We start from the raw sequence: 21601 nt of genomic DNA, 5'->3' as shown, positions 1-21601 counted from the left end.
TTGGATAGATGACTTTTTGGGTTGGGACTGCTCTTCAGACTGAAGGGGCCCCAACTCAAAAGATCACCTATCCATGTTCTCCAGAGATGCTGCCTGACTCGCTGAGTTATTCCAGCATTCTGTGTCCCTCTTAAAACTTTGGTTAGGTCATTGTTCAAAGTATAAATGCGAAGGACTTCAGGCCACCATTGCTACAACAATTTAGTTTGTTTCTATGTAGATATTGTAAAGCAAAAAACTTGACTTCACTTAGTTTAAAGAAAGAACATGGAAACAGACCCTTTGGCTCACCATCTATGACATAGAAACATAGAAAAAAGGTGCAGGGGTAGGCCATTTGACCCTTCGGGCCTGCACCGCCATTCAATATGATCATGTCTGATCATCCAACTCAGTATCCTGTACCTGCCTTCTCTCCATACCCCCTGATCCCTTTAGCCACAAGGGCCACATCTAACTCCCTCTTAAATATAGCAATGAACTGGCCTCAACTACCTTCTGTGGGAGAGAATTCCAGAGATTCACCACTCTCTGTGTGAAAAATGTTTTTCTCATCTCGGTCCTAAAAGATTTTCCCCTTATCCTTAAACTGTGACCCCCTTGTTATGGACTTCCCCAACATCGGGAACAATCTTCCTGCATCTAGCCTGTCCAACCCCTTAAGAATTTTGTAAGTTTCTATAAGATCCACCCTCAATCTTCTAAATTCTAGTGAGTACAAGCCGAGTCTATCCACCCATGAATTACCATTCACACAAGTTCTATGTTAATCCATTTCCACATCCAGTCCCTGCACACTAGGGGCAACTTTACAATGGCCAATCAACTTACAAAGCTGCCCATTTTTGGGATATGGGAGGGAACTGGAGCCCCCGAAGGAAAAGCATGCGGTCGCAGGGAGAACATGCAAACTCCACACAGATAGCACCCAAGGTCAGGATCGATCCCGGGTCACTGCCGCTGTGAGGCAACAGTTCTACCAGCTGCACCACTGTGCTGCCCCAACTGATCATGAATCTTTTTAAAAAATGGCCATATTTTTATTTATTAAGACTACATCCATTCCTAACTAATTAAACAAATTTGCAATGGAAGCAGAGTTAACCTGGGATGACGAAAAGGGAATTGGATTGGCACTTGAACGGAAATAATTTTTAGGTTTGTGGAAAAGACTGTAGGAACACAGCAGAATAGATTGCTCTTCAAGGAGACAGCTTGAGCTAGACTGAACGTCCTCGGTTTGCAAGTTGATGATTCCTGGATTCATGAATAATTGTTGACAAAAATGCATCATTTATGCATTACATTCAAAGGATTACTGGTAGTCAGTTGGCTGTGTGGTTCTGCTATATTGGGAGTCATTCAATTTACATCTTGGATGGATGCCTCAAAATTAGTAGCAATAAGTACGTAAATGTGCCTTTGCCAAATTGACTGCAACAGTTGGGAAGGTTCTGTCCTTATCACGAGAAGATGTCTGATCAAATAAAATTATCATTGATGTTGCTGTCAAACTTTAACATCCCTGATTATGCAGAAATGTAGTAGGTATTGTTCTACCATAATTAAACATATTAAGTTTAAAAAGAAACAAAATTCTTAAATGCTGTCTGCAAAACAATGGATGCTTTTGACATTAACTCCAACATTAACTTTCATATTAACTTCAAAAATGATCTTTGATAGATTAGCATTCTCAACTAGCATAAGAATGGGTAGTGTCTTGGAATATTTGGACACTGGGTGAAAGCAATGATGAGCTGAGGATGAAGTAATACAATAGTTTTTGGAAAGAATGTAATCTTGAGTTTAAAAAAAAATTAAACATAATACCAGTTGTAGAATATTCTTTAAAAACGACGACATCATAATGCGATAGTCAAAAACGATTGTGTATTTTAGTAAATGAAAAAGTATCAGGCACTTGCCACATGGCCTCACTATTCACACAGCACACTTCCATCCACACCAACATAAATGGAGATTCAAAATTCCACTCAACAACCATCGTGGTACCTGTACGGACTAAATGTGTAGGTAGGAACGACAGATGCTGGTTTACACCGAAGATAGACACAAAATGCTGGAGTAACTCAGCGGGACAAGTTCTTCAGACGAAAAGTCTCGACCCAATACGTCACCCATTCCTTCTCTCCAGTGATGTTGTCTGTCCTGCTGAGTTACTCCAACATTTTGTGTCTATCATGGTACAGACTCGGTAAAACTTTGTGCATAAATTACAAATTATTGCTCTTCTAATTTTTTTAAATAACACTTTGCTGACATCAAGAGATTTGAATGGGAAGCCTCAGAGCTGACTGCAGACTGTTCAAACATGTTTCAAAGTACGCAGAGTGTGCTATAACTAATTGTAGCAATGTTACACAATTTTGAGATTTTAAAAATCAAGTCTGCAATTTATCCCATCAGATAAAGCATAACAATGTTTAATTTGACACCAAATTCACTTTCATATCTCAAGTATTAAAAAAGTTATGGCCATTTTCATACTCGGAAATTAGCATCTTGTTCCCTATTGATTTTCAATGGACATTACAAAAAAGCTGTGATCTTGGATAATCAAAGGCTCATTTCTTAAGGAAAGATTAACATTTTTAAATAGCCTAAGTGTCCAAAGATTATTCACAAATAATTCACAATATAACATGATTTTTATATCTAATTTACATTAATTTATAGGCCAAATGGAAGGAATTTAGTGTTCAATTGCTGTAAATAAATGCCCATTTAAATCGGCTTTCTAGTGGGTTCCTGTGAACGCGCGCTGGTTTAGAATGTTGACATCGCGCTGGATTAGTGCCCTCAAATGCCGAGAAAAATACTGCGGGATATAAAAAGCCCAAAATGAACTACTCGCTATAGATAACTTGATATTCAGGGTTATATATATGCCCCATTTAATGTAAAAATAAGGTACATACCTTTAATTGTTTGCTTTATAAAACCCTGGGGCTGCGAGAGGTTGCGAAATCAGAGAGTAATTTTAAAACTATTATAACTATATTATCGAGGCCTATAAAACTAATAATACCTTTTGCGACCGGGTCTTGCAGCGATTTTTCGTTAATGATTTACTAGGCTGAACATGTGCGATTAGTACAGCCTAGTAAAAATCGCGTTTTAAACCCGCCCCCTCCAAACAGTGCCAAAATCGCCGACATGGCTGAGGGCAGATTCCCAATGACGATTCAGGTAGGTTTTGTAACATACCTACTAATTGGGAGTGTTTTGTCTCCACCATTGAGTTATTACGCTAATCATTCTGTGGGTGCCTTGGTTGTGACACTCCCAGGATAGGCTCAGGGAGGGTCAGGCTTCTCAAGGAATGAGTCAAAGACATTTCTATCAGCAGAGACCCGGCTATGATCCTGACCAAGGGTACTTGTCCGGACGGAGTTTGTACGTTCTCCGTGACCTGCCTGGGTTTTCTCCAAGATCTTTAGTATCCTCTCACACTCCAAAGGCGTACAGGTTTGTCAGTTAATTGGCTTGGTATAAATGTAAAATTGTCCCTAATGTGTGTAGGGTAGTGTTAATGTACAAGGATTGCTGGTCGGTGCAGGCTCAGTGGAACAAAGGGCCTGTTTCTGCACTGTATCTCTAAATTAAACTAAACTAAACTAAGCTAAACTAAAAAAAGTGGAAGATTTGTGACCATGGCTCTGGATAGCTCTCACTGGAGGTCAAAGTGTTTCCAAACATCCTGCTTACTGAATCTTTTCCAGACAGCAGCAGCAGATCCATTTCATATTTCCCATTCTGCTGCTCACTGCAGCAGCAGAGAGGTCAATGAGACACTGTATTCTTGTAGGAGGGATTTATTTTTCTTTAATTTCAGAGGAAAGGATGGCATCTCAGGCACTGAATTTTGTTGGCACTGCCAGTTTCTCATGAGTGCAGGTAGCTATTGACTGGATTCCTGAGGTATCAGGGTTCAATTGATTATTGAGATAATCAATAGAAAATACTTTTGCCTCCTCAATGCATAGCTGGTTTTAAGAGTACTTTATAACACCGAATGTCACATTTTTGGCAATTCCTTCATTATTACTGAGTTTGCACTGGAGATATTTTCAGCAGCCAACAAGGCTCTTTGCGATGGATCATGGGGGCTACCCTTTACCTTCTTGGCAGCTCACACCAGCACAATTTTCAATTACAGCAGCTGAGTACTGGAACAATACAATCCATCAATTTATAGGAAGAGAAGTGGGAAGAAATATCATGCAGTGTATACTGAAGTTTCAGTGATCTCTTCACTGTTGTAGGCCACACTATCAGCGCTTGGTACTGGAGCACAATCAAGATGGAGACCCATGGCTCAGGGAATTATACGCTGAAGCTATGCCTAAAGTTTCATCTCCAGCATATGAAAGTCCTTTGAGGGACCATTATATCGAAGCTTGAAAGGTTAAAGTCCCCAATTAACCTCTGCCACTCTCCAATCAGTGCTGCCAACATAACAAAACAAAGTGCTTCCATTAAAAATAATTGCCTCACAGAAAGATGTATATAATTGTATCATGATGGATGCCGTATCTTGCATATTATTCAGGGATTTGTTGAGGATGACCTTCAATGTGAAATTAATTTCCAGCTAAGCATTCTTCTCCCCTACTTAGTTTGCTCTTCAAAGCTCAAACTTTATGCACACAATTGAGAATGATAAGAACAAGTTGAACGAGCATTCATCAAAAGTGATTGTTTGCATTGGCAAGAGTGACACGACATTAATCACGTCGCCGTAAGTTTTCATCAGTTCTTCCATAGAGTGTACTTTGAAATGGACAATTAATTTGAAGTGATCCTCACAGACCTCCAAAGAGATTTTCCATCAGTAAATAAGTGTGCAGTTCATTGCCTTAATATGTTAGTCCCTCCTGGCAGTGCAGGTCCACCTGTTCTGCCTCTCCCACAGCAATGAACCCCCATTCTATTCCTCATATAACTTGTGCTACATATCTGTATTTCCTGGTGACTGATTCTTCACTGACAGTACCACAGACAAAATACACTTTCCATGAAGGATTCCACTCCCGGGCAAACAGTCATCAGCATGCTTTGGACTGACCAGCAATTCAAAGGCAAAGATCCCGTGCAGCTGAAATTAGTGAAAATCCACAATATATGGATTATATTAACATGCATTGGATAGGGAGCTGTAGAGAATGAATAATGTTTCAAGCTTTTCTTTGGGTTCTCCACGCAAATAGGAGAATAAAACCTTTTTTGATAAAGAAGCAGATATGCTTCAATAGAGTTCAGTTTCTCGGTCTTAAATTGACTATAACAAAATCTATAAAATATGTAATCTGGTCATACGCATAAACTATTTCCTTAAGAACAGGAGAGGGACAAATTATACAGCAGGGAGCAGGCAGTATTGATCAAAGGTTGTTGTTCTTATTATAGTTCAGGAGATGGTTTTAAATCACCAGCACTTCAATTTTGAAAACATAATAAACTTTAATTAAGGAATAGTACCACCATAAATAAATTAATAAATACAATTTAAATATCTTGGCAGAGAATTATTGCTGGAGAAAAAAAAACGGCAGGAAGTCCGGCTTTTAAGAATGATTCAGTGAAACCAAAAAGATGCAACATAAATTCAACCTATTAACATATCAAACGCAAGTGCTATTAATGACTAAAAATAGAAAACATTTTGTGTCTTTTACCTATCCAACTTGGACAGTGCATAATAACCAGAAAAGAGAGAAAAGCTTGTATAAATACTGCCTTTTGAATGAAGAGGGTGCAGAGAAATTAATTTTGTTTGCTAAGGGCATGCAATACTACTAAATGATCCATATCAAAATGTACCCTGTGCAATTTTTATTATATGCTTTTTAATTGAGGAACTTTGGTGTAAGCCAATATATACAACAAAGAATACGACAAAGGATAAGTAGAGAAGATACAATCGATGTAATAATGATTGGGTAATGTAATGGGTTTAAAAGGTTGTACGATGTTGACTGGTTGCATCACATGCTGGTTTGGCATCTCAACGTCCAGAAATGAAGGAGATTACAGAGAGTGGTGGACCTGCTCAGTGTATCACAGATACAGACCTCCCCAACCGAGGGGTCTATAGAAGGTGCTACCTGAAAAAGGAAGCCAATTTCATCAAAGATCCACATCACCCTGGCCACACACTCATTTCACTCCTAACACCAGGAAACTGTGGCCACCAGATTCAAGAAAAGCTTATTCCCAACAGATATTAGGCTCCTGAACACTACACAAGATTTATCTCCATTTTTGAACATCTATGGACAGACTTTGGTTGCACTACGGACTATAGGTTTTTGAGTAAATATTGTGGCTATTAGTTCCTTTAATTTTTTTAGGAATTATATAATTCTGTGTGTATTGGGTTTACAGGCTTGTTATGTTGCTGCAAGTAAGAATTTCATTGTTCCATCGCCAATACATGTGACAATTCAACACTCTTGACTCTTGATGAGTTGTCATTTAAGAATGGCCATTACTTTTGGAAAATAAAACAATAGTTTTAACATTCCCATCCAACCAGCAAAAGCCACAAGATCAGACTGACTTCTTCATCCTAAATTATACTGTGACAAAGAGTAAAATCAAGAATTGGGGTGATACTATGCTATCTTTGCATCGGAAACTGTTTTCTGTACTGAAGTTAGGTTAAGATTGTTCCATGACAAATATATACATTTGTTATCTTATTTTACTTTATAAATGTCACCAAATATTTCACACTAATGATTGGTATTTATGTGCAATGTCTTAAGTTTGAAAGGGAGTGTCATGTACCACTATTCCAAACAGAAAAGCTGATTAATTTCCTTTGGCAGCATTTGAAAGATAAATATTTGCAAGGAGGTCGGAAATTTTGAGTTATCAAATGATGCCAATGTAGAAATTTGACTAAATATTGGGGCAGAGGTGGGAGTAGGATTACAAGTACAAACAATGGATTAATATGCAGTAGATTGATTACAAGCATTATGGTGATTGGAAAGGGAAAGATTCAGAAGTTTGCAACTTAAAAGTGCAGTTGTAAGATAAATGGGAATTTTACCATGGTGGCAAGATTTTATTGTCTATTGTCTATTTCAGTAATGAATGATCCAAACAAGGGATTAGAATTGGCCTTGTATGTGGTTAGGGGGAAACGAATAGAGTGGCATACAAGATGTCATAGGCTATGAGGCAAAATGGGGAGGGTTTGGAGAGAATGAGATGAGGAAAACAGAAAATGTTGGAAATGCTTAACAGCATTTCTGGAGGGAGAAATATGACTAATGTTTCAGGTTAATAGCTCTCTATTATAACTGAGAAAAGTTAGATGTTTTAAATATTTAAGTCAGAAAAGAGCAGTCGGAAAAAAGAAAGAAAGGATGGGGCGAAATTTCCGAAGGGAAGGTTCTGTGACTTACTGCAGTTCTTCATTCTAAACCAGATATAGCAATTACATCTTTTATCTTTACAGATAATTAAAGAAGTTAATTATTTATGTTCTAGTGGGAAGCCTGACTCATGTAAACAGTGAACTGAGCCAAGTCATGTAAAAATGTACCAGATATAATATTGTATTGGTTAATTGTAGTGCTTGTTAGTAGTTGCTCCGCCTAATATGCGACTTATATTACAAAGAGCTTGCTTACGTAATTCAGTCTGAGTAGCTGTTAGTTAGATTCAGATTCAGATTCAACTTTAATTGTCATTGTCAGTGTACAGTACAGAGTTACGGTAATATCCTGCAGACCAATGCAGTAAGTGGACTTTAATAAATATGTAAGGTACACAAAATTGCTGGAGAAACTCAGTGGGTGCAGCAGCATCTATGGAGCGAAGAAAATAGGCGACGAAACCTTTCTTCAGACTGATAACAGACTAATAAATATGTGTTGTATCTTGACGTGTGTACGACTCGAGTCATTACATGGTGTCAAGAAGTGAGTCTTACCTACACCATTCACGTTTATTGGGTTTTATTTTTTATATTTGTTTTATGTGCCTGTTATCTCTATGATGGCAAACTCGTCTCGCCGTCCTAGTCCTCTGATCTTTGACTCTGACATTGCTGAACGCTAGCAACTTTTCGAGCGCGACTACATTCACTACATTCACATCATTCATTGCAACAATCCTCCAAATGTACGTGCTTCTATGTTACTAAACCTGGCTGGACATTCGGACCATTTTACATTTGAGCCTGCTGTTTTAGATGCAAACAGTCAGATCCAAGTGCCTGCAGAAACGATTGATGACCCTGCTGTCCTACTTGCAGCAGTTTTTGATGGGTCTGGTCTAAGACCATCACTTGTGAAAACATGTCCGACATAGGTAAATTCCGGGACTCAAAACTTGCACTTCAGGGGATTGAGTTTGAGCTGAATGTCTTTGGCACGGTCCAACACTCTCTTCAGATTGGCGTCATTGCTCAGCCAAGTCACACCCGTAGATGAGAATGCCATCAACAATGATGGCGCATGGATACCCCGCAAACAGTTGTTCCATCGTGGGCTGAAAAACCTCGCTGGCAGAGTTGATGCCAAAGGGCATTCTCAGGAACTTGTAACAAGCGTAGTGAGGTTGGACGAGTCTGGGTCCAGCGGAATCTGCCAAACGAGCTTTTGGCATCCAGAACGGAGAACACTGATGCGTTGCCTATTTGAGCAGCAACTTCCTCTACCGTTCACATAGGGTAGTGTGGCCGTTTGATAGCTGTGTTGAGGTCCCTGGGGTTGATGCTTGTTTTTCTTCGTTGCAACCACCATGATGGAAAACCAGTCAGATGGGTCAGTAAATTTCAGCAATGACACCCAGGGAGACCCAGGGAGACCATCCGCTTGAGCTCATTGTGTACCCTGTCGGGCATGGCATGCGGAACACGATGTGGTGCTCGAACCACAGGAGTGACTTTGGGATCAACGGCGATGTTGTACTTGGTCATACCAGGTCAGTAAAACCACAGTAGATCAGTGCCCATTGTAAGGTTACCTCCGCACCGGGGGTGGCCTGGTATGGAAGGAAAGATGTAGATTGGTTATTTCCTACTAACCAATTGTAGTGCTTGTTAGTAGTTGCTCCGCCTAACATGCCATTTATATTACCAAGAGCTTGCTTACGTAATTCAGTGTGAGTAGCTGCTTATTACTGTAATGTCCTGCAGATCAATGCTGTAAGTGGACTTTAATAAATATGTTGTACCTTGACGTGTGTACGACTCGACTCATTACAAATATTAATTGATTTTGCATTGGACAAGATGGGAATGATTAATCATATATGTAGCAATGTTACAAAATTTTGAGATTTAAAAAATCAAGTTTGCAATTTATCCCATCAGATAAAGCATAACAATAAGTTTAATTTGACACTTAATTCACTTTCATATCTCAAGTAATAAAAAAGCTATGGCCATTTTCATACTCGGAAATTAGCATCTTGTTCCCTATTGATTTTCTATGGACATAACAAAAAAGCTGTGATCGTGGACAGTCAAAAGCCCATAACCTTCTTAAAAATTAAGAGAACTGAATGAAATTTTCAGTTATCATAGATTGAAGCATTCTGAAACAAATATAAAATAATCTTACTTGGATGACCTGAAATTAAAGCATATAATTAGTTAGTTACCCAATTGTAGCTAATTTCAAACTTCAATCACTAGATCTAAACATCTATCCATTTCTTAATAAATGATTAACATTTTTAAATAGCCCAAGTGTCCAAATAATATTCACAAATAATTCACAATAAAACATGATTTTTAAATCTCATTTGCATCAATTTATAGGCCAAATGGAAGGAATTTAGTGTTCATTTGCTGTAAATTAAAGTCAATTTAAATCGGCTTTCTAGTGGGTTCCTGTGAACGCGCTGGTTTAGAACGTTCACATTGCGCTGGATTTGTGCCCTCAAGTGCCCAGAAAAATACTGCGGGATATAAAGAGCCCAAAATGAACTACTCGCTATAGAAAACTTTATATACAGGGTTATAAACAAGCCCCATTTAATGTAAAAATAAGGTACATACCTTTAATTGTTTGCTTTATAAAACCCTGGGGCTGCGAGAGGTTGCGGAGTGAGAGAGTGATTTTTAAACTACTATAAATATTATACAAGGCCATAAAAACTAATAATACCTTTTGCGACGGGGTCTTTCAGCGATTTTCCGTTAATGATTTACTAGGCTGAACATTTTCGATTGGAACAGCCTAGTAAAAATCGCGTTTTAAACCCGCCCCCTCTAAACAGCGCCAAAATCACACACACGGGGTGGGGGCAGATGCTCAGCCATGATTCAGGTAGGTTTTGTAACATACCTAATATATGAGCATCTTCAAAAAAAGATCATAATTTATTTTCAGAAGATAATTTTAGCAATACTTCATCATTTGAAGCAACAATAACAATGCATATGCAATCAACTTAATGAAGACGTAGTGTCCATTTGGCAATTTTTAAATTATTTCCTATCAGGTTCTTAAATTCATAATTAGCTGGAACCAAGGCATCAGATTACTGTAAACAAGGCATCATCCCTTTATGTTTTATGTCAACTATAGAGTACTAACAGTATCAGAGTCATTAAGGAGCATCAAAAAATAATTAAAAATTGTAAGTCAATAAAATTAAAAAATGTAAAAAATTTAAATAAGTAAACCATCTAATCTGTTTAAAACATTTTAAAGTTCCACACACCACTAAAGTATTTGTAAAAACAGTGAGTGACCATACACTTCACCTTGTTCCTTGAAACTGTTCCTCTCTGTGTGCATGAATGAATTTGTTCCTGCACCATGTCTAACAGGTTCCGTCCAACTTCTGCAATACTTCAGCTTTAGGCCTCGTAACTGCAAAGGAATTTGGTGCAAATTATGTCAAAACATATATGCATGACACTTGACGTCACCATGCATGCTCAGCTACCTCTGTGAACATCCTTATTATATGTACAGTATGTAGGCTCCCCAAAAATTCTGGTTGTACACATTTATCAGTACAATATTTGCTCAAAATTAATCCTGTACTGCATAAAGCCCCTGTCCCACTTTCATGACCTAATTCACAACCTCTGCCGAGTTTGCCCTTGACTCATACTCGCAGCATGGTCGCCACGAGGTCGTAGGAGTTCGTAGGTAGGTCGTAGTAGGTCGTGATGCTAGTTGTATGTACTCGTGGCATCAAGTAGGTCGCGCCGTTTTTTCTAGCCTGATAAAAAAATGTCCACGAGTAAAAAATGATTTATTTTTTGAGACCAACATCCCCCTAACATTGAGGCTCGGTTAATTTTGGTCAGCTGGTTTGGGCATTCCATATCAATTGCATCTTGACAGCAGACTTCTCAAATAAGCACTCAATTCAAGGAGTGTAGTAGGAGGAGATTGTCTGGCAAATAGAGAAAGATATTCAAGGATACGCTCAGTGCTTCGCTATCTGCCCACATTTGACACATATCCTTCTAAACCTTTCCTATCCTCGTACCTGTCCAGTTGTCCCTTAAATGTTGTTAATGTACTTGCATCAACCATCTCCTCCTGCAGCTCGTTCCATTTAAGATGCCTGTCAGGTTCCTATTAAATCTATCCCCTTTCACCTTAATGAATGGGGATAGCACCACACATTTGCCAGCCAGAATGAATTAACTATTAACTGACTGATGCTCTGTCTAAATAGCATTGATGGTTAAAGTCCCTAGTTATACAGTATATGCAATTCTAATAGGGGAATGCAATACTGCAGCGAACTTTTGATGAAAGTATTGTGATAATGATGCAACCTTGCTTGACAATTGAGATAGAGTCTTCTATTGAGACCTATTGTATAATATCATCGCTTGGTTGCCATCATTAGAAATATAAGATTGAGACTAATGGCTGAGATGAGAAAAACTTGAGAAGAATGCTCTTTCCATTGATAGTTAAAAGGCTTCAATGAAGTCATGTTTAGTGCTTTCTGCTCGAAATCTGTTGGAGATGTTGCATGGTGAAAACCGTGCCTACTGCGCCTCCAGAAGGTTGGAATCCACATTGCAATCCAAGAATCCAACCACTGAAAGGAAGCTGCTGTTGAGAGCCGTCCCCAAAGGCAGACAACAAAGAGGTTCTTCTAAGGTTACCACTATCAGATTGTGTTCCATCCTTGCAGAGGGTCGTAGTTACAACAACGCTGAGGTGCCCTGGCATGTCCTCTTCTTTTCAGGTGTGCCCTCTTATGAAAACTCGAGTAAGCATGTGGCCACTCGTTATACTGCCCGAAGCTGGTCCTATGTATTCTCGGCAGGCTTCGTATTTTGTTGAGTTCTGCGTCACCCTTTACAAATTGATGGGGGCAGATTTGTTCTGTCCAGAGAAAATGACTTATCTCTACCATGACCTCTGGAAACCCTTTCAAGATTTTTATCTCAAGGCTGGAAGACTGAAGAAGAGCATCGGAAGGGGGGAGGGGAGTAGCGTTGTTATGGGAGAGGAGGCATGGACTGGGAAGAGCAGAGAGTAAAGATAGTAGGGAAGAAAAAAAGGGGTTGAGTGGCGAGATAGTGGAAGGAAGAAAGGGTGTGAGGGTTAGGGGACATCAGGACTGGAGGGAGTAGAACTGATTGGGTGAAGATGTGAGGAGATGTATGGTCAAAGTGAAACTGAATCAGAGGTGATTCAGAGATGAAAGACTAAATGTGAATAAAGGCAGAGGAAGAATGCAAGGTGAGTGGGGTTGGAGTGGGTTGGGAGGAGGATGTGGTATATTGATGAAGAGGCAATGTGCAGGAGTACCTGAGGTGTATGAGATCTACAATCAATACAATACAATCAGTTACAATACAATCAGTTTTATTCGTCACATTGCACATATAGTACAAGTGAAATGGATCTGCTTTTGTATGTGAAAGCTTCTACATCAACAGGCACCTATGCATGTGTCCACATATGTGTGTATATGAATATGTCCAGGCTGCAGATCCTAGACTCAAGTCACCTTGTCAGTGGAACAACTCACTCTGTCACGCTATGAGAGTGGTTGGTGTGAAATAGTGTGAAAATAACCATGCACGGGTAACATGGACTCCCCAGTAAGAATACCGGGACCTGTAATGTCACACATAGACAGTCTAAGTGCCTCTTTCCTACCATTGTCTCAGAGTTCCACATTCTACCATTGAAATCACCACTCTGAGTGAGACAAAGAGCCAGATGTGGCATTCTAAAAAAAAAACAAAACAAGAAGTACACCCACTTCTGGAAAAGCAAAACCAGAAGAGGGAAACCTTCTATTGTCTCTGAGTTTTGCTGTCAAGAATGAATTAATGCAGGATAATGGAAGGCCAAAATAAACAACATTCATACGAGTCCCCTGTCAGCTGCGTTAATTCGGTGAAGCATTGATCTAGTTGACAAGGTGGCATCTATAAATCATTGCTCCCAGGACAATATTATTCAAATTTTCCTTCAATTCTCCAAGGGGAATTGCATGTGGAATAAAACAACTGAATGCTCTGATGCAGAAATTGTGTCAGGGTACATGGGTGACACGTGATAGGCAAACCTCTGGAGCAAAATTATCTTTGTTGAATTTGATTCCACAAAAAAAGATTTTCATTTGCATTATTACGAAAAATAAATTTTGTGAAATTGAATTTTTAAGCCACTGCATCTTCAAATTAGGTATTTCATCTTCAAATTTCATGCACTCATGTTTTTTTCCACTTGAGCACAGGTGAAGTGATACCAAGTATACCTGCAGATTGTGTTACAAAGCCCATGTAACGATTTGTTCTCACATGCAAAATGCTTACAATCAGGTAGCATCAGCTTTCCATTTTCTCGATATCCACGTGTGCAGGTGAATGAGGTTACAGTTTGATCAGTAGCAAGAGTACAAATTTAATTTTCACGCCTGATGAGACATAAAGTAGGGGGTAAGAAATTCCGTCCATCAGCAAATGTTGCAAGTGCTGCACAATAAACTTGAATGAAAATTGGAATTGGCACTCACTCACAATAGGAACCTGTGGGTTATTATGTCCAACTGCATTCAATGCAAGGCATTTACATTTATACGCATCTAATTTATTGCATATCACACAGATAGTTTTTAGTTTTAGTTTTAGACATACAGGGCAGAAACAGGTCATTCGGCTCACCGTGCCCGTGCCGAACAGCGATCTCCGTACATTAACACTATCCTACACATACTAGGGACAATTTACATTTATACCAAGTATACAAATCCAAGCCAATTAGCCTACAAACCTGTACGTCTGGAATGTGGGAGAAAACCGAAGATCTCGGAGAAAACCCACCCGGTCACGGAGAGAAAGTACAAACTCCGTACAGACAGCACCCGTAGTTGGGACGACCCCGGTCTCCAGCGCTGCAAGCACTGTAAGGCAGCAACTCTGCCGTTGCGCCAAGATAAAAACACTTGGTTCTCAGCATCAGTATTATGTCTACTTGGCACATACCAGTGTAAACAAGATTAATTTTACTGCTGAAATATTTAAGGATTCTAAACTGCAGGGCGCTGAACTATACCAGCAGCCCTCACAGGGAGAAAAATGACTTCAAACAGAAGATAAAAGTCCCATCTTTAGCCAAGTCAGATAACTAGATGAACAGATAACTATTTCAGCTCAAAACAAAATGCTGTAAATCAAAGATAAAAGAGAAAATATTGGTACATGCCCTTTCATTAGAGCGGAAGAACTTTGAGACTTCAGTGATGTGAAATGTTAGCAGTTTCTCTGTCCACAGATGCCACCTGACCAGTTGAGTTCATTTGGCATTTGATGTTAAATCTTAAGTAATGAAACAAGAGGTCTCTGATGTTTCAACAAAGGCCTCGTAGCTTGCATACAATGCATTATCAGTTAAAGAAAAATTATGATTGTAAAAATTGGATAAGAGGTATCACTATGCTCTAACATAAGGCTTTCTATGTTTGTTGCGATCTGATATCCATACCATCCATTATATCCATCAGTTCTCAATCTGGAATTAAGACCATGGCTGGGATGGTGAAGCCTTGTAGGTAGCCACCAGTCCAGAAGCAGGGGTCATCTAAAAAGGTCATGACCAATGACTCAGGATCCTGGGCAGATCAGGTCTTGTGGATGATAACATGCTAAAATAGTTGTTGCTACACTTTGTTTGTACCTGTAGAATTCATCAGTCTACAATATTTATCAGTCCCGAACAAGATATTTCTGAAAGTAAGAAATGCAGTTGTTATGAAAATTGATTTCTCCTGCTACTCAGAGAGTGGTGGCTGTGTGGAATGAGCTTCCAGTGAAGGTGGTGGAGGCAGGTTCGTTTTTATCATTTAAAATAAATTGGATAGTTATATGGACGAGAAAGGAATGGAGGGTTATGGTCTGAGCGCAGGTATATGGGACTAGGGGAGAATACGTGTTCGGCACGGACTAGAAGGGTCGAGATGGCCTGTTTCCGTGCTGTAATTGTTATATGGTTATTATATGGTTACTGAAAGCAAACAAAGTAAGCAAATGTGAGCAAATTGTAACCATGATATCACTGAACTCTAATGCTACAATTGTGCCACTTTTGACTGCAAACATTACAATCCCTTTGTGTGATTAGATCAAATTTGCACTCCACTAGGAAGAATAACCTTACACACAAGGGGTCTGAGAGTTTTGTGATATTTGAGAACTGAGAAAGCGACTCTGGAGCCACATTTGTTCGGTTTAGAGGTATGCATGGAAACAGGCCTTTCGGCCCACCGTCCATGCCGACCCGTTCACATTAGTTCTATGCTATCCCACTTTCTCATCAACTCCCTATACACTAGAGACAATTTTTACAGAAGCCAATTAACCCAAATACCTGTACATCTTTGGAATGTGGGATGAAACCGGAGAACCCTGAAGAAACCCACACAGTTACTAGGTGAACATGCAAACACAGACAGCACTCGAGGTCAGGATTGAACCCAAGTCTCAGGTGCTGTGAGGCAGCAGCACTACCAGATGCACCACTGATGCCCATTTTATTTATCTTCCATTTCCTGTACCCCAATTTTGACCCCAAAATAGCAGTTAATATGGCTATCAACAGGGAGTTCTGTCTGCCAAGGCCTGCTGAAACTTCCAGATGCTACCATTTTAACTCTCCTTCCCACTTCCATACTGATCTTTCTGTTCTCAGCTTCCTCTACTGCCAAAGTGAGGCCACATACAAACTGGAATAGCAGCACCTCATAGCTCGCTTAAGTAGCCTACAACCAAATGGCATGAACATTAAATCATCCAAACTTCAAGTAAACCCCCGATCAGCCTTCTCATTCCTCACCCCTTTGCACACTCCTTTCTCCAACCAGCCCATCATTCTGTTCCTTTCCCCTCCTCCTTCTGCTTATCTCGCACCCCTCACCCCACACTTCCAAGGCCCTTATTTCCTTTTTATCCCACCTTTATTCAATGTCTCTGACTTCCTTCATATCCTAACCTACAGCTTTACATTACACTGCTCCTCGTCCTTCCCTTTCTGACATACTTTTCTCTCCATTTCACTTCTAGCCTTTGTGACTATTTGCACCCATCTGCCAATCACCCCTCCACACCTGTATCCACCTATCATTTGCCAGGCTTTGACCCGCCCATTTCTCACTCTCTCCTCCCACTCCATGTCTGAAGAAGGGTCCTAACCCGAATTGTGGTCTATGTATTTCCCTCAGATGCTTCCATAGTTGCAGGCAGGGGAAGGGGAGAAGGCAGAAGAATGGGTTTGTGAGAGAAAGATAGATCAGCCATGATTGAATAACGGAGTAGATTTGATGAGCCAAATGGCCTAATTCTGCCACAATGGCTTATGAATTTGACCCGCTGCCTTCTTTCAGCACTTTGTTTTTCACTCAAGATATCATCATCTGTAGGCTTTTGTGTCTCCATTAAAAATGATATCGGCATGTGTGCCATTTTGATAAAAGGCCACAGGAGAGCGACATTGTGCAACCATTAATATGTGTTTGAATTGTGAAACTCATGCCTTCTGTGAGGTTTTATCGAAGAGACTATGCTTCAGCTTCAATGTTGTACGAGAACCATGACCTTTGCTGCCCTTGCCCTGCCTGGCTGCAAACTCTTAAAAAAATCAGCGAGATTATCTTAGATAGACACAAAAAGCTGGAGTAACTCAGCGGGGGAAAAGGAATAATTGAAGTTTTGGGTCAAAATCCTTCTCTCAGCTCAGATTTGCCTTCAAGTATTGGATGAATGATTGAATGAACACCATACCTCTCTGATGAAACATCACACTCATTGAAGGAGGCATCTGGACAGGGACTGTCACCATGGGGCCTGGAAGTGGGGTAGTCCCATCACCATTCATCCCTGCCCCACAAAGAAAGTAGGATTTACCTTGCTGATGGAAGAGATCTTGCTGATGGAAGAGTTCAGGCTAAAGATCCCTGAAGATTCTGGGAATTATTTCACTTTGGCAGTATGCTGATTAATTAAGCTGTCCTTTAGCCTTAAGTGAGCCCCATGCCATTTGGAAAACGTGTGTTCATATTAGAATATCATAACAGAAACTTCAATAAGGAGTTGCACATTGATTGATGATTCTGCTACATTGAATGTCTCAATGTAGCAACAAGGAATTCCACATGCTGGAGTAACTCAACTGAAGAAGCACCCCAACCCAAAATGTCACCTATCCATGTTCTCCATGTCTGACCGTTGAGTTGCACCAGCATTTTTTGTCTTTTGCTGAAAGTCTCATCTGGATATTGAACCACAATCAGTTTTCCGATAATTAAACTATCAAGCAGTACACAATAATGTTGATCTGGAAGCCAAAAGTTAAAAGAAATATACAGGGCAAGTTTTTTTCACTGAGAACATTGGGAGCCTGGAACACACTGCCAGGCAGATACAATTGCAACATTTAAGGGGATTTTGGATTGACACGTGGACAAGCAGGCAACGGAGAGAAATGGGTTACGTTCAGGCAGATAAAAGTTAGTCTTGCCGTCACTTCGGCACACACACTGTGGGCTGAAGGGCTTGATCCTGCGCTGTACTGAAACTGTTCTAAAACTATGTACTATGTACTAAAACTCTGAAGTTATTTTCCTAAACATGTTTGCCATCTCTCCATTAATCTCATTTTTTTAGGAATGTTAGGTCAATCCAATGACTCAGTATTCACTCTTAACATCTTTCTTTGTTAAATGTGCTTTTTTAATTAGAACATTTTGTTCAGTTAAGGAACAATATAAATACAATTGTTATTGCTGTTGTTCTACCTATGGTGCACAGAGGGAGAGTAAACATTAGCCCAGGGAACAGTAAGAGAGAAAGCAGTGTACATATTTCATATATTCACTGCTACTTTATAGAGAGAAGAAACTGCAAAGGCAACATAAGGCCTCTCACTGAATTTTGGCAAGAAATGTCAACATGCTGACTTGCTGTTTGAAATTGTGATCATCAGCATTAAACACCGATGGCTGCCCTTATGAATTTCCTAACTGTAGATCAATAAATATAGAAATTTGAGATGAACTTGGAGTCCAGACTTCTGAGAACAAGAGTTTAAGACTGCAATTTCAGTCACGCAAGTATATCTAGTAAGTACTTCAACCATAGGACACAAGAAATAAGGAAAATAAGCTATTCAGTCTCTCAAGCCTGTTCCATCATTCAACACGCCCTACACACATATCCCTCGATTCATCTAATCCTAAAATCTATTGACTCCCTATTTGAACGAAATCATGATGTAGTCTTTATAGCTCACAGGGGAAGAGAGTTCTAAAGATTTACTCATCTTTCACTGAAGACATTTTTTCATTTCTGACAGATTCTATTCCTAATTTTGAGGCTGTAAACACTGATTTTGGGCTCCTCATCCAGTGGAAACAACCTCCTCTTATCTATCAAATCCAGCTCTCCAAAACCTTTGAACATATCAATGAGATTACTTCAGTCTTCTAAACTAATAAAATCTATGCTATTACTAAAACTATCATCTTGTCCTCTTTCGGTTTGCGTTTTTTTTAATTTGCACAAAAACGGTACGCTATATCGCTAGGATTTGTTCGCCACCTCACTTACCATTCTCCTCTGCTCCAAGCGCACCAAGTTTTGTTCCGATCGGTATAAGATTACAAAAGTTATGAAGCTTTAAAAAATCATGCGATCAGCAGATTGGTCTTCTAGCCTGTCAATCATCATGAAGGTAATGCCCCTTCCGGCACCCTCTGTTATTCATCGGGTGGGGCGAGGAGAATAAAGTCCCGGAGGCGGGGCTGAGTCCACAAGCCGTGCTCATTGAGTCTGGAGCTGTGCAGAGGAGAACGACCAGCGAAGCGACCAGAGCCCGCTGTGAGTCCCCATCGCACCCTCAACCCCTCCCCTTCTGGTCTCCCTCGCTGGCTCCTGCCCCCCTCCGCCGTAATACCGCACACTCCCCCATGGCTCTACCCTCGTCTTTTCTCCGAGCTCTGAACCCACCCCTCTACCCCCCCCCACGTGACTTTACTGCAGCTGCGGGAGGTTCTTTTCCCTCCGAGCTCTGAGATGGCGCCACCCCCTGCCCACACACACCTCGAGCACTCTGGAGAGAAGGAATGGGTGACCCCCTTCGTCCCCCCCCTCTCGGCCCCAGCCCGTGACTATGTTTTTATGTAGTTTTTGTTATTTTTTTGTTGGGGTGTGTGTGTTTGTGGGGGGGGGGGTGGGGGAGGGAGGGGTAACTTTTAAATCTCTCCCTGCACGGTTGGGGCTGCAATGGGGAGCGGTTCTGGATGACTCTTCCCATCCCAGCTGGCCGAGTCCGGAGCGGGTGGAGCGGTGGTGGAGTCGGAGATGGCGCCAATGTCCCCAAACGGAAACTGGAGATTCCCGGCGGAGGAGAACGACCAGTGTAGACACAAAATGCTGGAGTAAGTCAGCGGGACAGGCAGCATCTCTGGAGAGAAGGAATGGGTGACGTTTCGGGTCGAGACCCTTCGTCATCCTGAGAGGCAGTGAGAGGGAGACATAGAGATATGGAATATAAACGACAGATCAAAGGGGACGATGATCACCCTCTCTCTCCGTCCCTCCCCATCCTAGTTCTCCGACAATTTTCACTGTCCTCCTGATTAACGTTTACTGATTGTATGCCTCGTTGTCATCTTCCCCTCTGCTAACAATATACAATTCTACATTTTCCTTGACCATCGTCCGCTTTGATCTGTCATTTTCACACTTGTCCTTCCATATCTCCAAATCTCCCTCTCCCCTAACTCTCAGCCAGAAGAAGGGTCTCGACCCAAAACATCACCCATTCCTTGTCTCCAATAATGAACTAAATGTTTGAATGTTGATAGCATGATAGCAAAAGGAATAGAAGTGTGAAAGTGCACACCACCAGATTCAGGGACAGTTTCTTCCCAGCTGTTATTTTGCAACTGAATCATCCTAGCACAACCAGAGATCAGTGTTGAACTGTTTAAGAAGGAACTGCAGATGCTGGAAAATCGAAGGTACACAAAAATGCTGGAGAAACTCAGTTGGTGCAGCAGCATCTATGGAGCGAAGGTAATAGTCAATTCTTCAGACTGAGTCAGGGGAGAGGGAGATTTGGAGATATGGAAGGACTGAAGAAGGGTTTCTGCCCGAAACGTTGCCTATTTCCTTTGCTCCATAGATGCTGCTGCACCCGCTGAGTTTCTCCAGCATTTTTGTGTACCCTGAACTATTCTCAACCAGATTGGTGACCAGAGGACTGTCCTCGATCGGACTTTGCTGGCTTTACCTTGCACTAAACATTATTCCTTTATCATGTATCTATACACTGTATATGGTTCGATTGTAATCATGTCTTGTCTTTCTGCTGACTGGATAGCACACAACAAAAGCTTTTCACTGTACCTTGGTACATGTGACAATATACAAAACTGACTTTATTGAAGAAAGGTCTCGACCCGAAACGTCACCAATTCCTTCTCTCCAGAGATGCTGCTTGTCCCGCTGAGTAAGTTACTCCAGCATTGTGGTGGACTGTGACATCGGGAGCTCGCGGGTCTGGGAGGAGAGAGAGAGACCGCTTCCCGGAGCTCCCGCAACGCGACTTCTCCAGCCGGTGTCACGGGGTTGGAACAACCCGGACCGGGACCGTACATCACCTGGCGCGGCTTCATGGCCGTGGGACTCACCATCGCCCGTGGGGGTTCCAACCTTGGACTTTCAGACCGGGAGCGGGGCCGTAAATCGCCCCGCGCGGCCTAAAATGGCCGTGGGACTCATCATCGCCCGCCTGGGGCTTGGACATCGGGAGAGACACGGAGAACAGGGGAGAGAAAAGACTTGCCTTCCATCACAGTGGCTTCACTGTGATGGATGTTTGTGTGAATTTAATTATGTGTATGTCTGTAAGACAGTGTCTTTGTTTGTATGGCTGTGGAAACAACATTTCGTTTGAGTCTCACTGGGGCTCAAATGATAATAAATTTGTATTGTATTGTATTGTATTGTATTGTGTGTCTATCTTTGAATGTGAGAAATGATGGAGATAATTTGATGAGACGTCACTTCGGTCCTCCAGGCGAGCGGTGGCGCTGCAGCTCGAGGTCTGGCCCCGGA

At 41.0% G+C, this 21601-nt stretch overlaps 1 long non-coding RNA gene across 1 annotated transcript; it reads right to left on the bottom strand.

The window, feature by feature from the left end:
* Positions 1-6438: 6438 nt before the first annotated feature.
* On the bottom strand, positions 6439-21488 carry LOC129702921 (uncharacterized). Its single transcript, XR_008724477.1, has 3 exons — positions 20891-21488; positions 10760-10868; positions 6439-9027 (listed from the first exon to the last, which is right to left on the bottom strand). It is a non-coding gene; the product is annotated as an uncharacterized LOC129702921 (long non-coding RNA).
* Positions 21489-21601: the final 113 nt, after the last annotated feature.

The sequence above is a fragment of the Leucoraja erinacea genome, chromosome 13 (genome assembly GCF_028641065.1).
Source record: "Leucoraja erinacea ecotype New England chromosome 13, Leri_hhj_1, whole genome shotgun sequence".
Taxonomy (NCBI): Eukaryota; Metazoa; Chordata; class Chondrichthyes; order Rajiformes; family Rajidae; genus Leucoraja; species Leucoraja erinaceus.
This window is presented reverse-complemented; position numbering and strand designations above follow the sequence as displayed.